Below are 18,976 nucleotides of genomic sequence, written 5' to 3'. Positions count from 1 at the left end.
ATAGTGGAATGATTTATAATTCTTTGGGTATATCCCCAGTAATGGGATTGCTGGGTCAAATGGTATTTCTGGTTCTAGATCCTTGAGGAATCGCCACACTGTCTTCCACAATGGTTGAACTAATTTACACTCCCACCAACAGTGTAAAAACATTCCTATTTCTCCACATCCTCTCCAGCATCTGTCGTTTCCTGACCTTTTAATGATTGCCATTCTATGACTGTTTTTAAAAATGCATTCCTTTTTTAAATCTAGAAAAAATATTGGATTGAATTTTATGCTAGCAACCTCTAGAAGCCTGTGTACCTCTAATTATAAAATTCCCCAAAGATAAAGCAATTCCTAATAAATGAGGTCAAGATCAAGGAGAGTTATAGACCAAGGCTGGCCTGGCCTTATGGTTTAGTGGGAAAGAGCCCAGGCTTTGTGATCTGTCGAGCCTGAAGGGCTGGAATCCCTGGCCCTTTCACCATCACATACTGTGTCACCTTCAGCAAGTTGCCTAACCTCCTTAAGCCTCAGTTGTTACATCCATAAAATGAGGTTATAATACTTGCCTTGTAGAGTGGCTGTGAAGTTGAATGAGACCAGGTACCTAAATGTTCACCTAGCACAGTGCCTGGCTTACAGAAGTGCTTAATAAATGATGGTTCTTAATACAATGGACTATGGATGTCCGTTTGGGCACATGATTAAGAAAGTTTCCTTAAAGTTGTGAGCATGTTTGGTAAGGGCACAAATCTCTTGATAATTCCTGTAGGTGCCACCAGTATCACTTGACAGAGCTTGTTATTCCCATTGAAGTACATGACTTAGAAGGACTTACATTCCTTGAGAACTATTAGGAATTTGGGTAAAATTTAAAGGAGTGACTGTCTTATGACTAGTGAAGAATGTCTCACAGTGGATAATGTTTTCAGACTTATTTAGGGAACATGGAACTTGAAGATTAACACATGTATGAGAAGAAACACGTGAATCAAGATGCTATGATTAATGCTCTAATTTAGCAGGACCTAACATTCCACTGCATTTAGGGCTCGCAGCTACATTTTTCAAGGATTTTATAAATGCAGCTTTGGATTTATTACATACTTTCACAAAGTTATTCTGTCCTCTGCATAAGTTGTATTTTGGAAATTCTGCACTGCCTTTTTTTTTTTTTGCTAACTAACTCAAATCATCTGCTTGATTCTGAAAAAAAAAAAAACCTATCAAAATGCTATGTTTTAAAACTTATTTCTTTCTATTTGAATCACATGAATCTAGTTTAAGATGGAAACCCACCGCTTTGCTTACTATTCTCTCAAGAAGAAAACAAAAGGATAACTGAGAAGCTATCACAGTTAATATTCCTAGAATCTAGAGTCGTATTTGCAGAATGTAATGCTGTTTACTTTAACTCTGTTTTGGAGCCCAGAGCTCACTCTGGTGAGTGTGGATGAACTCTGGGCACATCATTTCAAACTGACAGAGCTTTGTGTACATAACTCAGTTCCACATTTATTCCTGGTATTCTCTCCATGTAGTCAGTCGCTCTGTGCCTGATTTCGGGGTGAGTAGTGTTATCAGAAAAAAAGAAAAGGTTGTTCAAAACAACAACAAAAAGGAAAACCCCAAATATATTTTAGAAAACATGAAGGTAAACCAATATGATTATTGATTTTGGTTATGAATCATTCTTCCCCGGAACCACTTCCTGAATCATCCTCCTTCCTAGGAGACCTGTCTCCGGCTGAGGCTATAATGCTGTACATGAAAATCAAAAGTAGATATTGATTTTTTTGCCATTAACTAGCTGAAAATTGAGTGGCAGAAGCATATAATTGTGGGTGTCTTTGAACAACCTTTCAATCTTGAGCCTTGCACCCTGCCTGCAGATAGGATTTCCTCCATTCCTGAGCCTCTCCCTCATTTCTCTTCATCTTCCTGTGTTGTCAGTTCCCCAAGGTTTGAGTCTAATGCCTTTCCCTTCCTTTCCTACAGAACTCTGATAAACCCCACAAAAGCTTTTGAGTGCTTGTGCGGGCTAAAATTGACAGCAGCAAGGCCTTTGGGGGCATGTTAATGATGCTTTAGGAGGCTGGTTGGTGGGTGGAAAATAAATGGGTTTGGTACTATGGGGAGTGTTAATGCTGCAGGCAGTGAGATAGAGAATGTAAGACTTGTTCAACCAGCAGGGGAAAATCGCTTGTTTTAATCCAGCCACTCCAACACTGAGGCCAGAATGTGTGTTCATTTGCTTAATCATGGCAATTAAGTCAGAGAGCAAGGTGCATACAAATATTTAAAAATATCATCCTTTACTAGAACAAAACTAAAATAATTTAGAGAGATCTATAGTCATCATAGTTTCACAACCTTCCGGTAATCCCCCTGTATTAGCTTATCTTCTTTATAAATCACATTCACTCATATAAAAGGAGCCATGCATTGTTAGGGGAATTCTTACAATTTGGTAATGAAATAATAGAGGAAGGTGTCACCTCAAACACAATTAAATTTAATTTGAAAATTGCATTTTCAGAACTGCAAACTGGAGACTCTTTCCCCAAATCTATATCAAAAGCATTAATTATGAAGAGCATCATATGTTCTAAAATTTTTATTTTTTAAAAAAAAGATAATGTAATGAGCTTCATAAACATTTACTTAATACAAAGAATTATCCTTTATTCTGAGAATCTGGCTTTTCTATCATTTGTAATGAAACAAAACTCATGATAGTGGATGGTAGTTCTACTTTGGCAAAATAAATGACAACTCAGTGTTGATGTTTTCTCTACTCCACCCCCAAGTTTTTCTTATAATTTTACTGGCCTGTGAAATGAAAAGAATGGAAATATTTCCAAAGTGATCTGTCCGTTTTTACTCACTTTCAGTTTTCCTTCCACACTCCACTGCCTCCCTCTTGCTTTCCCATGGGAGCTTTGGCAAGGAACACTTAATGACTTGATATTCTATATGCTAATTTGTATGTTGTCTCTGCCTTATTTCAGAGGGAAGAAGTTGTGTGTGACCTTTTGCAATTCATTTGGGGTGTGTCCCCAAAGAGCTCTTTTTCTTTATTTTTTTTTAATCACTTCTTCATAGCGGAATTTCTTTGAAGATCTGCATGTGTTTTGTGCATTTCATCAGCACATGAGTGTTTTTGTGCTTGGACATCATTCTAGTCTTCAAACAGTATTCCTCACAGTTTGTACTCAGTCTTGGTCACTATGACCTTAGTTGGAGACAGTTAAGTTTATACTGTATCAGAGGCCAGGCCCTATTTTGTGTGCACAGCAAGTAGAACATTGTACATTATTAATAAATATTAATTAATGCTTTATTTTAAAAATATGTAAGGAAGTACAGTTAATAGAAAGTTAATAGAAACAAAACATCTCCTTTCCCGTCCCCTTTAAAAAAATGTTTTTTGTTTGTTTGTTTGTTTGTTTGTTTAAACCAGTGTTTTGGCATAAAGTTAACCTGTCTTTTCTCCCCCATGTTTCTTGTTTTTAACATAAGAAGTGGTAAAGCCCACATTGTTGGTTTGTGTTCTGGGTTTGGCCCATTGAATATAGTCTCTATCCATTTTTCTCCCCCTTTTCTGTAAGTAGTGAATTGTGTCTGTTACTGTACCATGACCCCAGCCACTATTAGAAAAGCCGATGACCTGGGTGAGTGTGTCAGGCACATACATCAGTCACCTGACATGGTTAGCAGCATGCTGTGCATTCCTCTTTGCTTAGTTGAGGCAATAATTACCCCCTTAGAACTGAGAGGCAGATGGATTGCTGGCTTTTAAGCTAGTTCTCCTTGGGGCGCCTTGTAAACATGGCAGGTGGAACAAATTATGCAGATAGAAGACTAGTTGTTTTATGGGAGAACAGTAATTTATCTGAGTTATTTTCATGTTTGTAATGTGCACACACAGATACACAGGCAAGCGTGCAACTCAACACATTAAAAACATGTACCAGGTCAATTTTTTTAAGTGGTCAAAATCTGAGATTCTTTGCAGTCTAATCCCAAGTAAGGTGTTTGCAGAAAGTATTTTGTTACTTACCGTAGCTGGGAAGAAATCTTTCTTTGAGTGCCAATGACCTAGAGGTAATTATTGTTGCTGTTTGCGGCACAAGCAATTAAGGCAAATTATAACCTGACTGGTGCCCTGTTGAGGCATGACAATGCCTCCAAAAATTTGCCAGGCCTTGCCAAACAGAAATATTTCTCCTGTGCTTTTGTACAGTTGGGGAAACTTGGCATCTGGATAGAGTGAAGCTTTGAACATAATGATTAGAACTGAGATGAACTGCTTAAAATGAAGTGAGCTGCAATACCAAATTATACTACAGTTGAATGACTGCTACCCTGCTGTGAATTAATAAAAAAAAAAAAGACCCTATCAATTTAGTATCACTTTAATGAGTATGAGACCTAGGAAATGTTGTATAATAAATATTTCAAATGCTTAGCCGCCTCACCACAGAAGCATGTAACTAATGAAATAGATTATAAACGAAAGGCATATAGTATTTCTTTGAGAATGTAGTAACTGCAGTTTGCCAAGAGCAAAATTTTTGTCATCTAATAAACAATTCTTAGCAGTAGGAATGGTGAAAGGTAACACGTGATGGAACTGGACTATGTCTGAAAGCAAATTAAGGTACTTAACCTGAAAAATCTTTCAGGTTCTAAAACACCTGTCTTTATGAGAATGTTTTCCAATTTTAGAGTATGGTGTTTGCCTACTTTTGAATCCTCAGTGAAACTTGTTTAAAACTCAGATACAATGGCCTTAGCCCAAAACTATTGTCTTGAAATGAAAAGGCTCAGGAATCTGCGTTTTACAGGCTTTCCAGGCAACTCTTGTGCACTCTGAAGGCTGAGCCTCACTTCTTTGTGGTCTGTGTGTATCTGAGGATTTGGTATGAGGTGTATGAGGGGTATGCCCAAAATAGCATCGCAAAATGAATAAGGATCAAAGATGGTAGAAATGGTGGCCAGCCAGGCTGTTTAAACCAATGAGCATGGGGCAAGGTGGATGTGGAAGGATGCCTCCACAGTCCCCGGAAATTATAGCTTCTGACTCTACATTCGCTGGTCCCATGTCATTAGTCTTAGCCATAATATTATTTATGTCTACATAATAGGTTTAACTTGTGTTCAGATGGTAGCAAAGTAAGGGGAAGGAGAAAGAATTTCCTTTTTTATTTTCCTATTAATCTTCTCTCTGAATTCACTATATCTATACTTTTTACTATTTTGCATATTCTTTTGTGATATTGGGATGATTTGGGGGTACACAAAAAGGGGGTACACTGATACCAAGATTGTACCCTGAACACCCAGTAGATACACTGAAGGAGGCAGAAAAAAAAGAAGCCGAGGCCTGGAAGTGATAGGACATTCAGCGTTTTGCAAGCCTTCACCAAAACATGTTTATTCAGTAAGCATCTCTTAAATGCCTGCAAAGGATCAGGAATTGTGCTTAGGCTACAAAAATGAGTGATACACAGGAATTAGAAAAATCAATTGTTTTACTGCCTTAACCCGGACACTGAGATAAATGGGGTGACAAATTATCCCGTCTGGATGGGATTCCCACACTACTGCTTTTACTCACCTGTGTCCCAGTCCCTTTCATTGACACCCACCCCACATACACTCCTACCTTATAATTTGAGTTTGCTGTTCCATTTATTATTTGCATTGTTCCATGTATTATTTGCACTTCTCACATTTCATAAGCCCAAGGAAGAAAAGAAGTAACATTAGTTAGTATGGTGTAGTAGATAAACATGAGCCTTGGCATCAGCAAACTCGAGTTAAAAGCATGAAATGAGACAGAAGGGCAGGCAGGCCAGATCATGCAAGACCTCCTATGCCATGCACAGAGCTTCTTCCATGAGCTCAAGGGTCCATACAGGAACTACACAAGTAATGTAAAGAGTGAGGCCACCTGGATAGAAGACAACAGCGAGAACTCTAGAACTGCACATGTATGCCATCACGAAACATATTAAGAATTTTAAAAATGCAGCTTTTAAACTAACCCTGTGGGACAAATAGCATGTGTGCATAGGTGAATATGGATCATGGGCTGCCATTTTGCAATTTCTAAAGATCTTGCAGAGCTAGTGGAGGGTTTTCAGCAAGGAAGTGTTAGATCACATTTATAATTTAGAAAATCTTCCTATTTCTGTGTTGGACAGGGAGGGGGCAGGAGTCTGCCTGCTTTGAAGGACACTGCTACAGTCTAAGTGAAGAACTGATAAATGACATGTGTGAGATTTGGGACTAGAACAGATGGGCCTTAGTCACCAATTGCAAATGGAAGGTGAAGGGGAAGGATTGTATCTAAATCTCCACTGGATGAATAATATGGAAAGCAGGACTGGAGAGAAGGGCAGGGAGTCAAGTTAATTAGCTCAATTTAGGCTTTGTAGAATTTTAGACAAAAGTCTGGAGCCCTAAAGAAAATTCTAAGATGGTGACGAGCAGAAGTCAAGGGTTTTGATGATATTACTTTTGGGGAGTGCATGGGGAAGAAAATTAGAGGACCAGGGGAAGGACTCTGAGGTATAGCAGGAGGAGGCAGGAAAAGGAAATCAAGACACCTGAGAATGAGCATTCAGGAATAAAGCACGAGACCCAGGTGTGACGAAGTCTCCACTTCCAAAGGAAAAGAGTTTCAAGAATTAAGTAGCCAAGAGGTTCAGATATCATGGCAAGATTAAGTAAAATGTGCATTAAATAGTGCTCAAGGATCAGACCATTAGGTTATCAGTGATATTCAGCAGAAACAGTTGCAGCGGAAACAGTTGCAGCAAATTGGTGGTGAGCAGGAGATGGAATGTATCAAACTCCCATCAACTGGGACATGAGTGAGAGGTAACAAAGTATAGACAACTTTTTTAAAAAGGGCTTAACTGGGATGGGGAACAGATAATAGAATAAAAACAAATATTGCATTTACAGTGAAAATCAGGTGTTTATCAAGTGGCAGATATTTGATAACGTTTTGAACTGAGAAGTAAACAGTAAAGAATAAAACAGAGAGAAAGAAATCAAGGGAGAGATAAATAATAACAATAGTGGAGAAGTATTAACTAACAAGGCCGAGGTAGACCAAAAAAAAGATACAGAAATTAGAAGAAAAGAAGTAAGACTGGATGTGACTACAAATAAGTATATTTATAGATCAGAGTAAGAAGCTGAGGGATCAATTTCAGTGTCCAGGTTAGGTGCTTTCCACATTATCTGGTTTTAAAATTTCTTGCTTGCTTGCTTGCTTGCTTGCTTGCTTGCTTCAGCCTCCCAAAGTGCTGGGATTACAGCACCAGCGACCATGCCCAGCCTATTTTTAAAATTTCTTATTTGGTTACCTGACTCCCCAAGACTGTAAACCCTATGAAGGCAGGAACGATATAGTCCCCTGCACTCCTAGCAGTTGCTTAGTAAGCATTTGTTGGAATTTGGTAGAAATTATAATTATGAGAACAGAACAAGTGAATAATTCTCTCATTTATAAAATACATTGAGAGCATGGCACTATCTTAGTAGTTGGGGAAATAAAACAACTAGAAAAGTACTCGGTACTCTATTAAATAGCTTGGTTAGATGAAGAAAACATCCGTGTCCTGAGGAGTTTAGCGTCTCTAAATGTCAAAAAGAGTAAGCTCCACAATAGAACCATGACTCTGGTGTTGTGGGCATCTAGAAGAGAGGTCTCTTGCTAAGAAAACCAGAAAATGCCCCACTCAAGAGCTGGCAAATAAGCAAGGTTTTGAAGGTTGTGTAGGAGTTTGAGAAGCAAAGCATAAAATGGTAAAAAGAGAGATCAATGTGGGTAAAAGCAGAGTCTTAAAAGTGCAGGGCATATTGAGGGAGCAGTGAGGAGTACTGTCTTCTCTAATTGTTATTTTTCAGTCACAAAAACCATCAGAAAAATGAGTAGCCCAGATTACAATCTAAAAGGTAATTACAACCAGTTGCAGTGGCTCATGCCTGTAATCCTAGCACTTTGGGAAGCAGAGGCTGGCAGGTCACATGAGGCCAGGAGTTAGAGATCAGCCTGGCCAACATGGTGAAACCCCATCTCTACAAAAAAAAAAAAAAAAAAAAAAAAATGCAAAAATTAGCCGGGTGCGGTGGCACACACCTGTAATTCCAGCCACTTGGGACGCTGAGGCATGAGAATCACTTCAGCTTGGAAGGTGGAGGCTGCAGTGAGCTAAGATTGTGCCACTGTGCTCCAGCCTGGGTGACAGAGCAAGACTTTGTCTCAAAAAAAAAAAAAAAAAAAAAAGGAAGGAAGAAAGAAAGATAATTAGTATAGGCCATATTTTCGTGTTTCCCAGGAGTCTCATTTGACACTAGTCACCACCCTACCCCACCCTCCAGGTGGTTTTTATTCTGAGAAAGTCCCAGTCTCTTCCCACTGACTAGAGCAGAAAATGCCTCCTAACCTGGTGCCCTGGCCACTGCTGGATACAGTCCTCATGCTCTGAAGCTTCCCTGCCAGCTGCTAGGCTTCTCTGGCTCCAGAAGGAGACCTGTTATTTCAGGTTGACTGTTCCTTCTTTTTAGGGAACCCAAACCAAGTTTTCAAATGCACACCTGTGCTATTGTTGAGATCACACAGCATTCACCCATCACATTAGAAATCATATGCTTCAACCTTTCCCTGCTCAGTGTGGATTTTCTCTGGGCTCTGCCTCTTTACCAGCTGGCTCAGTCTTTATTCTTTTTGTGTGTGGGTGACCAGTCAGATAGGATCACTGTTAGAGACTGACCTAACTCAGAATTCTTAAGACCCTCTGGATCTTAGGCTACCCTTTGATTGATTCCGGAGTGTTTGTGAGCATTATATTTTCTTTAATGCTAATTATATTTTTATTTTTAAATTCAGAAGTAACAAAAACATATTTGTTATAAAATATACAAACGCATATATGAGACTGGAGCTAGTCACATTTATGTGATGTATTTTGCTTTGCTTTTTGCCAAAGTGAAATCATGCTATATTGATCTGTGATCCTTTCTGTTCATTAAGCAAATATTTATTGAATACTTATTCTGTGCAAGGCAGTTTTCTAGTTGCTGAGCTAGAGCAATGAACACTACTGGCATGGCTCTTCCTGCCCTCAAGGAATGCATATTCCAGGCAGGACCTGCACCTGTCATTGCTTGTCAGCACAAGGAAGACCCCCTCATTCATGGTAATGACAGCATGGCGTGTCACTCTACGGAGGACCATAATTTGTTCAACTATTCTTCTGTGGGTGAACATTTTGTCTATGAGACTAATTTTCATAATTTAGAATTTTGTATTATGAATGTCACTGTAATTAGACTATATTTTTTCTTTGACTCTGCTTTCTTCCTTTGTTCTTTTTTCTAAAAAGGAAGTAAATTCCATGATATAAATGTTATCTAAAACAATTCTTTTTTTCAAAATAGAAAAAACTCAGATGTAGCAATTACGTAAACTGTATGATGAACAGTGCTTTTTATTTTTTTATTTTTTCATTTTTATCCCTTACCCTATCTTAACCATTACCATTTTCAGATACTTACTGTGAAGAAAAATGGAAAGGAAAGGAAAAAATACTCACATTGCTACAAGACAGCTCACCTTAATTCAGATGCCTTTAAAGTAGTTTGTAGTTATTTTATTATAAGTTTTTCAAGAGGTTAAGAACTAGCTTCTTGGGGCTGGGCACGGTGGCTCACGCCTGTAATCCCAACACTTTGGGAGGCCGAGGCGGGCAGATCATCTGAAGTCAGGAGTTTGAGACCAGCCTGGCCAACATGGCCAAAACCCCAACTTTACTAAAATTAACCAGGCATGGTGGCAGGCACCTGTAATTCCAGCTATTCAGGAGGCTTAGGCAGGAGAATCGCTTGAACCCTGGAGGGGGAGGTTACAGTGAGCCAAGATCACGTCACTGCACTCCAGTCTGGGCAACAAGAGTGACACTCTGTCTCAAAAAAAGAAGAGAAATAACTTCTTGGGCTCTGTCTCTCTGTCTCTCTTTCTCTCTTCTTCCCTTCCTACCTTTCTAGTTCTCTTTCTTCTCCCTCTCCTTTATCTTCTCCTACCAAGGAAACTTAAAAAAGAAACAGCCTTTAAAAAGGCATGGCCTAGAAACTGCAAATAAACCCATAATGCTAAGGAGAGGGAAGGTCAGAAAGATTTGTAACATGCCTATTTTGGAAAGATCATAACCGTATGAAAGAAAAAATAAGATAAAGTTCTTCTGAAAGACAAATTCACCACCCCCATGCCAGGGCTCAGTTTTCTTCTGTCACCCTCTGTTTCCCAGTTTCAACACCAACTCCTCCCTCACCAGAACATCTAGGTAGATTCATTACTCATTCTACATTAAATATTTGGACCAAATATTTTCTCCTCCAGATTCCTTCTTCATGGGCTGCTAGTCCAAATCAAACAAATTGATGCTTGGTAGAAACCAAGTACTCGGCCCATGTTCCAGAGAGAAAGCACGCAGTCGTCTGCAGAGATGGAGCTTACCTCACCTGGCCCTGCGTCCTCCTTTACTGCCCAGGGCTTCACCAGAGTGACTTTTATGGGAGCACTCGAAGCTCCAAAATAGCTCAGAAATCCTGGGAATGTTTATCCGTGAAGTGATTATTTTGTCTCCAAGAAACAAGGAAGGCACTCGGTAAATAATTACTCCACTCTCCACTCTGCTTTTGTGGATGTAAGTTACATGTCTTAGTGTGAGGTGTTCATTTCAGTCACTCTGACAAGCTAATTTCCATTAGCACCTACGCACGCCCCATCTATAAAGAAAAAAGAGCTCCCTTCCTTCTTTACAACTGCCCTTCATTTGCAAAAGACCCCCCCCCCCCCATTTCTTTGCAACTGCCATCCTGTTTCTCTGCTCCTCTTCATGGCAAAACCTCTCCAAAATCCTGCCTCCACAATGTGTCCTGGCAAGCACGTGAGTGACCACGTTGGCAAATCTAATATTCCCCTTGTCTGCCCTCATTTTCCTTGACCTCTCAGCAGCACTCAGCATAATTGAATAAGCCCCCCTCCTAGGAAAGATTTTCCTCCGTGGCTTCTGTGAACCGCTCTGCTGAGCGTTCCTCCTGCCTTTCAAGTCACCTTGTTGGCCTCTTCTCCTGTCCTCCCCAAGGGCTTGTATCCAGGCCTGTGTCTTTCAAAGTCTCACCTGTAGGGTGGTGATGCTCCAGACTTCCCCCCTGGGTCCCAGGCTCACTTATCCAAGTGCCTACTTGATATCTCCAAGGTCATGTTTAATTTGTGTCTCAAATGTAACATAGCAAAACCAGAATTCTTGATTTCACCCCCACACACCCATAAACGCATTTTTCTCCAATTCAGAAATGACTGCCATGTACCTACTTGTTTAGGAAAAAAACCTAGAAGACATTCTTAATCCTTTCCCATTTTTCATTACTATAAATACATGCTTTCAATTATTTTTCCAAATTTATCTCAAACATATCTACTTTTCTCAATTTTCACTACTACCACTTGAGTCAAGCCATTGTTACCTCTCATTTCTACTATGGTAGTGGCCTCCAAATGGGTTTATTTGCTTCTCTCCTTTCATTCTTAAAGGAGCCATGCAACATAGTGGTTAACAAAGAGGCTCTGATGTTAGCTTGTCTGGATTCATACTACAACTCTGTGACTTACTGATTATAAGCTTGGACAGGTGGCATAAACACTAGTGCTAGTTTTGTATGACCCCTGCCAATCAGGATGACAACAGTGCCTATCTCGGAGGGATATTAGATTAAGTTAGTTAAGACGTGTTTAAGAACAGTGTTTAGAAGTAAAGTGTTTAGAACAGTGCTTGGTAGTTAATAGGCACTTAGTAAATATTAGCTAGATATATTATCACTGATTCAGTCTGTTCTCCATTATAAGCACAGGCTAAATTTTTGTTATCTCATGCGTAGTGCACACTGCAGTTTCTGTTGCACTTCCGATAAAAGTCAAGATAACTGACCTAAAATTTTTCACTACTTGGGCTGCTGCATCCCTTTGCCGGCATCATCATTCTCTCCCCACCGCTCTTCTTCTTTTTGGTTTCCTTAATGCACCATATTCCTGCCTATCTCAGAGCTTTTTGTACTTATTCTCTGTACCTGGAATTCTTTTCCTTGTTTTCTCTGCCTTTTGTGTGATTATTGCCTTCTCATTTTTTTGGTTTAGAGTCAAATGACCTCTTCAGGAGCCTTGTATGACAATACATGTAATGAAGTAGCTTCCCACCTCCCACCTAGTCTAAATAATATCATCGGGTATACTTCATTAACAGTAAATCCCAAATATCTTTTTTTTTTTTTTTTTGAGATGGATGTCACTCTGTCTGCCAGGCTGCAGTGCAGTGGCATGACCTCAGCTCACTGCAGCCTTGACCTCCTGGGTTTGAGCAGTCCTCTCACTTCAGTCTCCTGTGCAGTTGGGACTATAGACATGACCAGCTAGCTTTAATTTTTTTTTTTTTTTTTGTAGATATGAGGGTCTCTGGCTGGGTGCAATGGCTCATGCCTATAATCCCAGGACTTTGAAAGGCCAAGGTGGAAGGATCACTTAAGCCCAGGAGTTGGAGACCAGCCTGGGCAACATAGTGAGATCCCATTTACAAAAAAAGAAAAAGAAAAAGAAAAAATTAGCTGGCTGTTGTGGCACACACCTTTGGTCCCAGTTACATGGGAGCCTGAGGTGGGAGAATCACCTGAGCCCAGAAGACGGGGGCTGCAGTGAGCCCTGATCACTACACTCCAGCGTGGGTGACAGAGTGAGACCCTGTCTCAGAAAAAAAAAAAAAAGAGAGATGTGGTTTCCCTGCATTTCTCAGGCTGATCTCAAAGTCCTGGCTCAAGCTATCCTCCCACTATGGCCTCCCAAAGTGCTGCAATTACAGGCATGAGCTATCACTACCTCACCTGGCCCCAAAATATCTTTTTATGTATTTTGTTTAACTTATTAACTGTTTCTCCTCATCACTAGAATGTGAACTTGTTAAGAACAAGGATCTTAGTGTCTCACTCAGCATTACCTGCCTAATATCTAGAACAATACCTGACACACGTAGGGAATCAATAATTATTTGTAGAAAAAAATAAGTGGATGAAAGGATGAGATGTATACACTTCAACATCAGCCACTGGTTAGTGACATGTTGTATAATACTGAAGCAGATTTTAGAGCTCTGTAGATCTCTGAGTTCTCACTACAAAAAGATGCTAAAATTGAGTGAAGGAATAGAAATTCAATGTGTGCTATTGAAAACCTAGAATTCAAAATTATCAAAATGGCACACATTTTATATGGCTACATGTGTTGAGGCAGGAATACTGGAAACAACTAGAAAGAGTTTCTTGCCTCCAATTTCTGTGGGCTGTTTATTATGGGATGAGTTCTTTCTAGCAGCTTCCTTTGTCTGTTTTTAATTTGGGCATTCCCAGAATTGCTGATGTTTCCTCTTGGAACAAACATAAGTTGAAAACTTTAGAAAACAGCTAGCTTACAGTGGTGAGCAAACAGGCATTTTGTCAGACAAACCTGACTTTCAATCCTGAGTCAATTGCCCAGCAGCTCTGGGCCCATGAAATTTTTAACCTCTCTGAGCCTCCATTTTCCAACAGTAACATATTATTAAAATTATATGATAATAATTAATGCATTTGCCACATGACAGGTACTTAATAAATGTTAGTCTTCTTGCCTTATAAATGCACTGAAAGGTTTGTGATAAGAATTTCACATGGTTTATATTAATCATGAGTTTAAGTTGTGACATGTTATCTATCTCCATTAAACTATCTTCAAAAATGCCAGTATCTGGAGCAATAAGCATAATAAGAGCTATGTTAGTGTCTGACACATGGTAGATATTCAATAAATATTTGTTGAATGGATGAGTAAGCAGTCAGTAAATGCTTCCATTGTTCATGAGAATCAACTAGATTTCCATATAGTTTAAAATAATGTTTCTTTAAACTAGCAATAACTTCCCCCCAAAAAATAATTATACAACTGAACATCGAACAGAATCAAACCATAAGTGAATGTTTCAAAACATTATGGCACAAAATCATATTTTCCTCCATTAATGTTATTTTTAAGTGTCTTCTGGAATTGTTTAGTTCAACATCTTTGAAAGCCAGTGGGCTCTGAGATCTACATTCAAAAAGGAGCCCGCAGTTTTAGAGATGCTTCTTGGACTTTGAAGACATATTTTATTAATAGTTGTAATTTTTTGAACTTGGTGTTTTATTCTTACCTGTAATTGGTGTAAGAAGATTATTTCTGAGGCAGGGTCTTACTCGGACACCCAGGCTGGAGTGCAGTGGTGCAATTGTGGCTCACTGCAACCTCCTCTGGGACTACAGGTATGCACCACTATGCCCAGCTAATTTTTGTATTTTTTGTAGAGACTAGGTTTCACCATGTTTCCTAGGCTGGTCTCAAACTCCTGGATTCAAGCGATCTGCCAGCCTCAGCTAGAAGATTTTAATAGGGACTTGGTCATCATAATTGCCACCAAATGTGTTTGATGGCACTGGTTTTTAGGCATTTTTGTTTAATTATCAGGAAAGTTTATGATACATACACACTTTGGGCAATCTAATGTTTTGAAATATATAAATGAATTATGCAAAAAGTATTTGTTGCTTTCAAATTTTCATCATAAAAGCATTGCAAAGTAATGTGGTAGACTTCCTTAAAATTACAATATTAATAATAAAGTTAGCATCTAACCCTCATACCACATTTTAAAATGGATTGCAGATAGATTTAATTTAAATGAAAGTGAAACTATAAATATCTAGGAGAAAGTACAGGCAAATATTTAGTTGATCTTTAAGTAATAAAAGAACATTCTAAGCATAAAAGTATTGGAAGAAATCACAAAGAAACGTATGGAGAGATTTGACAGAATAGAGCAAGGTTTGAATGTCAAAAACATTATAAAGTCAAAAGCAAACAATATACAGTGAAATATGACAAAGGGTTGACGCTTTTAATATATAAAGAGTTCTTACAGATTGGTAAGAAAACCTGAACATCCAAACAGAAAAATTATCACGGATTTGAACAATTCATAGAATAAATTTAAAAGGTCAATGAACATACAAAGACATTGAGCTTCACAAACAATTAAATACATGTAAATTAAGACATCAAAATTTTATTTTTAATTAACTTAAAAAATGAAAAGCAAATAATATTTAGTATTGGCAGATATTTAATAAGTGGAGTATGTTCATACAATAATGGGAATATAAGTTGTCTCAAACTTCTTGGAAGTTTTAGTAATTCCATTAGACATACATTTTGTGAGCTCATCAAAGATTTGACCAAGGATGTATCTATAAAATGTGTAGTAAAGCAATTTTAATAATAGTGAGAAAAATTAAAACAAACTAATACTTCCTACAGGAAGCATTGGTCTTTAAAACTGCTGTGTTTGGCTGGGAGCAGTGACTCACACCTGTAATCCCAGCATTTTGGGAGCCAAGGTGGGAGGACCACTTAAGTTCAGGAGTTTGAGACCAGTCTGTCCAACAAAGCAAGATTCTGTCTCTTAAAAATATATATAAATAAAAATAAGCTGGACACAGTGACCTGAGCCTGTAGTTCCAGCTACTAGGGAGGCTGAGGTGGAATAATCGCATGAGCCAGGAGTTGGAGTCTGCAGCGAGATATGATTGTTCCACTGCACTCCAGCCTGGGCAACAGAGTGAGACTCTGTCTGAAAATAAACAAACACATTTTAAAAGTGATGTTTATGTCTATTTTAAATCAGTACTCCTTTAGGATAATGCTTTCCAGAAATCAAATAAAATATTTTGAAACTTTTAAAAAGCATACTCAACAACAGAGAACAGTGCAGTGAACTCTCATGTGCTTATTACCCACTTATCTAGATCAAATGATAGCAAGATATTCCTGTATTTGTTATGTCTCTCTTTTCTTTGTGGAAGCATTTTAAAGCAAATCTCCAGACATCATGTCATTTCTTGTCTACCAACGTACCTCAGCATGCATAACTTTTTTTTAAGAAAAAAGCACATTTTCTTACATAATCACAGTGCCCTTTTACTTTCTAACATGATTAACATAATTCCTTGGTATGACAGAGAATGACGAAATATCCCAGATTTTCTCAAAAGTGCCTATTTGCTTCCCTGTAGTATCATTTAACCCAGAAGTCAACAAACTTTTTCTATAAAGGGCCAGATAGCAAATATTTTTTATTTCATCGGCTAGATAGCCTCTCTTACAATTATTCAACTTTCTGCCATTGTAGCCTTGAAAGCCACCATAGACAATATATAAAGGGTTAGGCATGGCTGTGTTCCAATAACAATGTATTTACAAAAACAGGCAGTGGACCAAATTTGCCCTGCAGGCTGCAGTTTGCCAATCTCTAATTTAACTCATTATTCTGTTTTCTATATATTTCATAAGGTGAACATTATTAGCTTTAAAGCCTTGATTGGATTTGGGGGCAATTGTGTGTTTGTGTGTGTCAAGAATTCTTCATAGGGAGTGCTGCATGCCTCATCTCACATCCCGTCAAAGGGGTTTTCCCACTGTTGGTGATGGGAAGAAGACTCAATGGGTACATTTGGGTAAGGCCTGATCCCTCCACTGTAAACTCTCTATTAGACTTTGTCTAATGGTTTTATCTATTACGGGTTGTTGCCTAAATCAATTATTTCATTCGAGGTTGCAGAATAGCAACTTTATATTTCTGTTATTCCATCTGCTTTCATTAGCCAGAATGCTTTTGTAAGGACAAACTTTCCAATAACAATGAATGATTTCAGTTCTACTGAGATACAGTTTATATAGGAACACTTTTTACAATAAAAATATATGCTAATTATTTCCTTTTAATTGCCAATTTTCAATATAAAGAATTGGTCCTTAGATCATTTCCATTGATTTCCAGGGATTTAGGCATTTTGGGGGTGAAAGGGGCCTTTCTCTATCTCTATAATGTGTTTTTTATATGACCATGAACTCAGATTTTTTTATATATCCAGTGATTATCAGTCATTTGAATTTATTGTTCTTTTTGGTACCCAAATTATTTCATTGTTGACCAATGAGGCCTCCTTTGCGTTGGTTCTCGTTAGTCTTTAATAGCTTCTTTCTTTCTAGCCTAGCAAGTTCCAGGGAGAAATTTTCGATGGCAGATAATGAAACTGTCTAAAATATATGTTGAAAATTGGATAAAACAAAAAGCAAACAGAAAATATTTTGCTGGGTAACACAATTATAGGAGAATAGTGTGTCTTTATTTTATTCTTCACTTCTTTATACTCTTCTGTACTTCAAATTTCACACAATGAGAATTACATGTTTTATAATTTAAAAGTTAAGCTACAATTTTAACAACCTCAACAGATTTAATTTAATTTAGCAAGTACATTTAAAATGAGATTCAAAGTATTTTTAAAGTACTTAGGCACATATTTTTCAGAATTATAAGTAATTGCATAATTATTAACTATATCCTATATTTCAAAGACCTTGTAATGTAAAGAAAGAGGAAATACAGATTTTTAACATCATTTTTTAACAACATCTAGGCTACAAAATTGTAATAGTTGCTGTTTTTTCCCATCTATCTTTATAGAACTTGGCATGTTTTTTATTTTCTTGATGACAATTTAGAAACTATTCCATTCCACAGGCATATATTTTTAACAGTACTTTAGATAGCCCACAACCTCTGAGGTTCCTGGATCTGTGAGTATTCTTGCTACTACCCTTAATCCTGTGTGTTCACCAATTTTAAGCAAATGAACAAGAACAACAACAAAAGAACCAATTTCTAATAAAATCAAGGAGACATGTAAATTAGTCTCCTTTACTTAGAAGGTGATCATTTAGATGTAGCCTTGAGGAGGGTAATGTTTACCTGAGTTCCACCAGAGGCTATGCGGGACCTGTCTAAGGAGGATTTAAAATAGCAGCCCCTGGAAGGAAATTGCCCCATATTTTCAAATGGATCACACTGTATAAAGCATGTAAAGTGGTCCCATGTTTTTTAAGTAAAGTTATACTTACCTCGAATAATGGAGAAAGAAATGTAAAAACTCAACTCTGCAAGAGTTTTATACACCCCCTCTGTAAGAGGGGTGTGTATGTGTGTGTGCGCGCACACACACATGTCTGTGATGTAAATTCTTCTCTCTCTAATAGACCAACAGTCTTCTACATCTTCTTCCCTAAAACCTTGGAGCAAAGCTTCCCTATGGCAAAACCATACTAAAATGTTCATAGTTTTGCCAGTCATTCTTCTGGAAATTTGAAACATCCTGCACTTTGGGGGCAGATTATTCAGTATTTCTGCAATTTCCTGCCTAGAGTTTTCTCACATTAGAAATCTGATATCATTCATATAAAGAAATCTATAATTTTTTTATACTAACATAACTTATAAAAGCTAAAATTATAAATCTATCTTTATAAATCGATAGATTGTACAGGAAAATTCAGCAGTCAGGCAGCAGCAGGAAACAGAAGACACATTCACATAGTTTAACTGAAACAGGTTTAATAAATAAATCTCTTTAATATGTGCTTGGTCTACATGTAGTTTAGTATGGTAAGATTAGATCTAAACAACCAAAGAACATCAGCTTGGCTTTACTATTCTTAGAATCTCAGAGTAAATGTGGCCAGGCACGCTGGCTCACACCTATAATCCCAGCACTTTGAGAGGCTGAGGCAGGCGGATCACTTGAGGCCAAGAGTTCAAGACCAGCCTGGCCAACATGGAGAAACCACATCTCTACTAAAAATACAAAAATTAGCTGAGTATGGTGGCACACGCTTGTAATCCCAGCTACTGGGGAGGCTGAGGCAGGAGAATCACTTGAACCCAGGAGGTGGAAGCTGCAGTGAGCCAAGATCACACCACTGCACTCCAGCCTAGTCGACAGAGTGAGACTCTGT

General features: G+C 38.2%; 1 protein-coding gene across 8 annotated transcripts in view; it reads left to right on the top strand.

Annotated features, from left to right (window-relative positions):
- SYBU (syntabulin) overlaps positions 1 to 18,976 on the top strand; it is a 116,786-nt gene that overhangs the window by 49,690 nt on the left and 48,120 nt on the right. The window lies entirely within an intron of this gene.

The sequence above is a fragment of the Papio anubis genome, chromosome 8, assembly GCF_008728515.1.
Source record: "Papio anubis isolate 15944 chromosome 8, Panubis1.0, whole genome shotgun sequence".
Taxonomy (NCBI): Eukaryota; Metazoa; Chordata; class Mammalia; order Primates; family Cercopithecidae; genus Papio; species Papio anubis.
This window is presented reverse-complemented; position numbering and strand designations above follow the sequence as displayed.